The sequence below is a fragment of the Aquarana catesbeiana genome, linkage group LG04 (genome assembly GCF_042186555.1).
Source record: "Aquarana catesbeiana isolate 2022-GZ linkage group LG04, ASM4218655v1, whole genome shotgun sequence".
NCBI lineage: Eukaryota > Metazoa > Chordata > Amphibia > Anura > Ranidae > Aquarana > Aquarana catesbeiana.
The window spans coordinates 625,963,292-625,969,291 of NC_133327.1; positions in this window are offsets into that span (position 1 = coordinate 625,963,292).

Here is a 6,000-nt window from a genome sequence, read left to right on the forward strand (position 1 = left end):
TCGGACATTTTTGGGACCATTGTCATTTATACAGCAATCAGTGCTATAAAAATGCACTGATTCCTGTGTAAATGACACTGGCAGTGTAGGGATTAAGTGTGTCCTAGGGGCGTGTTTCTAACTGTCAAGGGGATGGGCTGTGTGTGTGACGTCACTGATCTCTGCTCCGATGACAGGGAGCAGAGATCGAGTGACACTGTCACTAGGCAGAACGGGGAGATGCTGTTTACATCAGCACCTCCCCGTTCTTCCTCCCTGTGAGGCAATCGCGGGTATCACCGCGGCGATCGAGTCTGCGGGACCCATGACCCGACTCACGGAGCTTGCCGCAGGCCGCCTCTTAAAGGGCAACGTACAGGTACGTGGTTTTGCCTGTACGAGCCCTTCTGCCGCAGTATATCTGCGTGAGGCGGTTGGCAAGCGGTTAAGTAGCACTTAAAGCGGTATTAAACCCAATGCCAAAAATTCAACATATTGCAGCTTACCAGTCATTGGATGTGATGACTGCATCAGTTTTCTTTGGCTTTTTTCCCCCCTCTGTTTTCACCTGGTGATCTGACCAGTAACACACCTCCTGTATTAGTGAGACCCAACTCTGGATGAATGAGCACAGAAGGCACCATTGCCATTCTGGAGGGGTGAGTAAATGTATTAGCAGATTTAGATACACTAATAAATTGAAGCCAAACTCCAGCTCACACTTTATAATCAGTTACAACAGGTTTTTTTTTTTCCTTTTGGGATAGAGGTTTTGCATGAATAAATGAAATTCATAATTTCAATTAATCCTGCCAGCGTTAAATGGTTTGTCTCATCCGTGTAAACTTATTTATTTTGCTGGAGAGTGTGTGCTTTTGAAAAACAACAGACTTGTTGGCTGGATCCCCAGATGAAAATAAAAAAAAAGCAAGAAAGCAGGCCTAAAAAAAAGAAAATGAATGCAGCCATCATATCTAAGAATTGGTAAATTGGAATATAATAAATGTTTGCTTTTGGGTTTAATACTGCTTTAAGCTGACCATGCACTAGTGGAATTTTCTTCATATTTTAACACAATTCGTTCAATTTCCTAAGCATTATTGGTGTCAAGCAACATGTACTGCAAATTTTCATATGAATGTTCATTCGAAAATCTACTAGTGTATGTCCTTTCCTGTCACTTGTCCCTCACTGTCACTGGACAGTAAAAAGAAAAGCAGTAAATGAACTCATCAACATGAACAGTTGGGTTCTTTGTACTGCTTCTCCCTCTTCCATTCTGAGCTCTGTTGTAAAATGACTGCAAGAGTCTGACACCAAGTCGAATTCAGTTTATAACACTGCTTGGATAATAAATGTATTACATTTCAGAGCTGAATTAATTTATGTCTTTAATATCTTCCTGTTTCACATGGGCTTCAGCTTGTACAGTGCCTTGCCTTGCAAAAGTATTCACCCCCCTTGCCATTTTTCATGTTTTGTTGCCTCACAACCTGGAATTAACATGGATTGTTTGAGGATTTGCATACCCCAAAGCACCCTCCCCATGTTGAGGGCATGTGGCCTAGTACAGTTCAGGAGGGGGGGGGCGCTCTCTCGTCCCCCCCCCCTTTTCCTGCAGCCTGCCAGGTTGCGTGCTCAGATAAGGGTCTGGTATGGATTGGGGGGGGGGGGGCCCTACCCCATTTTTTAAAATTTTGGCGCAGGGTTCCCCTTAAAATCAGGTCTGGTATGGATTTTGGGGGGGACCATTTTTTTTTTTTAATTTGGTGCAGGGTTCCCCTTAATTTCCATATCAGACCCGAAGGGCCTGGTATGGATTTTAGGGGGCCCCCCCACGCAATTTTTTTATTTTTTTTTTTTTTATTCGGGGTTTCCCTTAATATTTATACCAGACCCAAAGGGCCTGGTAATGGAGGGGGGGGATCCCATGCTCTTTTTTTTCAATTATCTGTATCTATATTGCCGAGAACCGACAATTCATTACAGATCAGTTTTAAATGACAATTTTTCCTTTATAAATGTCAGTTTACAGGCATACTACAGACACCCCCCAGGCACGATATTTAAAGTAATATTTCATTTTTATTGTTTCACTTTAAGCATTAAAAAAAAAAAAATCACTGCTCCCGAAAAAATGGCCGTTTTAAAAAAAATGTTTTTGCATTGATACATGTGCCCTGGGGCCGGACCCGGGTCCCCAAACACTTTTTATGACAATAACTTGCATATAAGCCTTTAAAATTATCACTTTTGATTTTTCGTTAGTCCCGTAGATTTGAACGGTGTTCTGGCAGCTTTCGAATTTGCCGCGAACACCGCATATTGTTCGCTGTTTGGCGAACGCCCAATGTTCGAGTCAAACTTACGTTTGACTCGAACATTGAGCTCATCCCTACTTACCACTGGGATTTTTGCCCATTCCTCCTTGCAAAACTGCTCCAGCTCCTTCAAGTTGGATGGTTTGTGCTTGTGAACAGCAATCTTTAGGTCTTTCTATTGGATTGAGGTCTGGGCTTTGACTAGGCCATTCCAACACATTTACAAGTGTGTTTGGGGTCATTGTCCTGCTGCAAAGTGAACCTCCGTCCTGTTTCACTGTGGGGATGGTGTTCTTTGGGTGATGTGATGTGTTGGGTTTGCGCCAGACATAGCATTTTCTTTCATGGCCAAAAAGTTTAATTTTAGCCTCATCAGACCAGAGCACCTTCCTCCATACATTTTGGGAGTCTCCCACATGCCTTTTCACAAACTCAAAACGTGCCATTTCATTTTTTTGCTGAAAGTAATGTCTTTCTTCTGGCCACTCTGCCATAAAGCCCAATTCTATGGAGCGTACGGCTTATTGTCGTCCTATGTACAGATACTCCAGTCTCTGCTGTGAGACTCTGCAGATCCTCCAGGGTTACCTTAGGTCTCTGTGCTGCCTCTCTGATTAATGCCCTCCTTGCCCAGTCCATGAGTTTTGGTGTGCGGCCGTCTCTTGGCAGGTTTGCTGTTGTGCCATGTTCTTTCCAATTGGTTATGATGGATTTTATGGTGCTCCTTGGGATCTTCAAAGATTTGGATATTTTTTTTTTTATAACCTAACCCTGACTTGTACTTCTCAACAACATTGTCACTTACTTGTTTGGAGAGTTCCTTGGTCTTCATGGCAGTGTTTGGTTAGTGGTGCCTCTTGCTTAGGTGTTGCAGCCTCTGGGGCCTTTCAAAAAGGTGTGTCTATGTAATGACAGATCATGTGACACTTAGATTGCACACAGGTGGACATCATTTCACTAATTATGTGACTTCTGAAGGTAATTGGTTGCACCAGAGCTTTTTATGAGCTTCATAACAAAAGGGAGTGAATACATACGCACATGCCAATTATCAGTTTTTTATTTCTTAAAAATAGTTTTATGTATATATTTTTCTAATTTTACTTCACCAACTTAGACTATTGTGTTCTGATCCATCACATATAATTCAGATAAAAAAAACATTGAACCAAAGGCTGTAATGTAACAAAATAGGTAAAAAAAAGCCAAGGGGGGTGAATACTTTTGCAAGGCACTGTATAAGAACAATGTGAACAGCAAGCTTTGATAAAGCATTTGCAGCGCTTTCAGCAAGCTTTTAACCACTTCAGCCCCGCAAGATTTGGCTGCTCAATGACCAGGCCATTTTTTTTTGCGATTCGGCACTGCGTCGCTTTAACTGACAATTGCGCGGTCGTGTGATACTGTACCCAAACAAAATTGATGTCCTTTTTTTTTCCCCACAAATAGAGCTTTCTTTTGGCGGTATTTGATCACCTCTGCGGTTTTTATTTTTTGCACTATAACAAAAGAAGAGCAACAATTTTGAAATAAAACAAAACACTTGTTATAATAAATATCCCACATTTTTTATCAAATTTTTTTTTTTCCACAGTTTAGGCCAATATGTATTCTTCTAAATATTTTTGGTAAAAAAAAAACGCAATAAGCGTATATTCATTGGTTTGCACAAAAGTTATAGAGAATACAAAATAAGGTAGTACTGAGTATTACCAGGGAGGTGGACTTTTTAGGCTAAGAAACAGTGGAGAAGATATAGCAGTATAAAAAATATAAATTTACTGAAAAATACAGATATCTAAAAAACAATGACAATTGTAATATATAGCATCTATGATTATTGTGCAGTGTATGGCTGACTCCCAGGGACACGCTGGATTATTTATATCCTGAATATGCAGCGATGGGATTGTATTGAGCCTTCAGCATTGCTGATACTAAATCCAGGATCTAAGTGATGCATCCTCCCTCTAATGGCTGCTCCCTTAATTAGGAATATTGTTTACATGCCCCTGCTGAGATATTTAGCTATATCTAATATACTTTCTTACTGCTGATTGAACTTTCTCATGCTACCATGACTTGCATGATTTTGCATTCCAATTTAAGATAGAGAGACATATTCCCTTCTCTGTCTCATCTGTGAACCCTGGTCGTGTCCTGAAGAAGCCTAACGGTGAAACGCGTAGACATACAAGGGCTCACTGCACAATAATCATAGATGCTATATATTACAATTGTCATTGTTTTTTAGATATCTGTATTTTTCAATAAATTTATATTTTTTATACTGCTATATCTTCTCCACTGTTTCTTAGCCTAAAAAGCCCGCCTCCCTGGTAATACTCAGTACTACCTTATTTTGTATTCTCAATGATTTATGGACGTGGCTCATTTTTGGTGCACTTTCCTCTTTTTTTGTGTCACAAAAGTTATAGCATCTACAAAATAGGGGATAGATTTATGGCATTTTTGTTATTTTTTTTACTAGTAATGGCAGCAATCTGCGATCTTCATCGGGACTGCGACATTATGGCGGACACATCGGACACTTTTGACACATTTTTGAAACCATTGACAATTATACAGCGATCAGTGCTATAAAAATGGCCAGATTACTGTAAAATGTCACTGGCAGGGAAAGGGTTAACACTAGGGGGCGGTCAAGGGATTAACTGTGTTCCCTATGTGTGTTTCTAACTGTGGGGGGAGGGGATTGTCTAGGAGGAGAATGAGATTGGTGTTAATACATAGTGTGAACACACGATCTGTCTCCTCTCCCCTGAAAGAACCGGGATCTGTGTGTTTACACACAAAGATCCTGTTTCTTGCTCTGTCACGTGCGATTGTGGGAGCCCGGTGGGCACTCGATCAGCTCCGACACACGCCGCGCCCCTAGTGGTCAAAAGGCGAAGCAACGTAAGGTAACGTCGTTTCGCCCAGCTGTGTCATTCTGCCGCAGTAAAACTGTGGCAGCTGGTCGGCAAGAGGTTAAAGTGCCGTTCAGCTCCAGTTTGTAAATGTCGAACATAGATCCTAATAGGAGTTCTGATTGCCACTTTAAGCAAGCTGCTAGCAGGCTTCAGAATGTGTTAAAAGTGTCCGATCTGTCTGCCATGATGTCGCAGTCCCGATAAAAAGCGCAGATCACCGACATTACTAGTAAAAATAAAGAAAAAATAATAAAAATGCAATAAATCACTATAACTTTTGCGCAAACCAATCAATATCTGCTTATTGCGATTTTTATTACCAAAAATATGTAAAATACATATTGGCCTAAACTGAGGAAAAACTGGGAATATTTATTATAGCAAATGTATAAAATATTGTGTTTTTTTCAAAATTGTCACTCTTTGTTTATAGCGCAAAAAATAAAAACCGCAGAGGTGATCAAATACCACCAAAAAAAAGCTCTATTTGTGGGGAAAAACAAACGGCCATTTTGTTTGGGTACAGCTTCGCACGACCGCGCAATTGTCAGTTAAAGCGACGCAGTGCTGTATCGCAAAAAATGGCCTGATCATTAAGCAGGCAAATCTTCCAGGACTGAAGTGGTTAAAAGCTTCAACAAAACTTGCTGAAAGCTCTGCAAATGCTTTGTCAAAGCTTTCTTCTCACAATACTTGTATACAAGCGGAACCCCTTGTGAAACAGGGCTAATGCTTTGCAAGAACCGCAAATCACTGAGGCACACAAC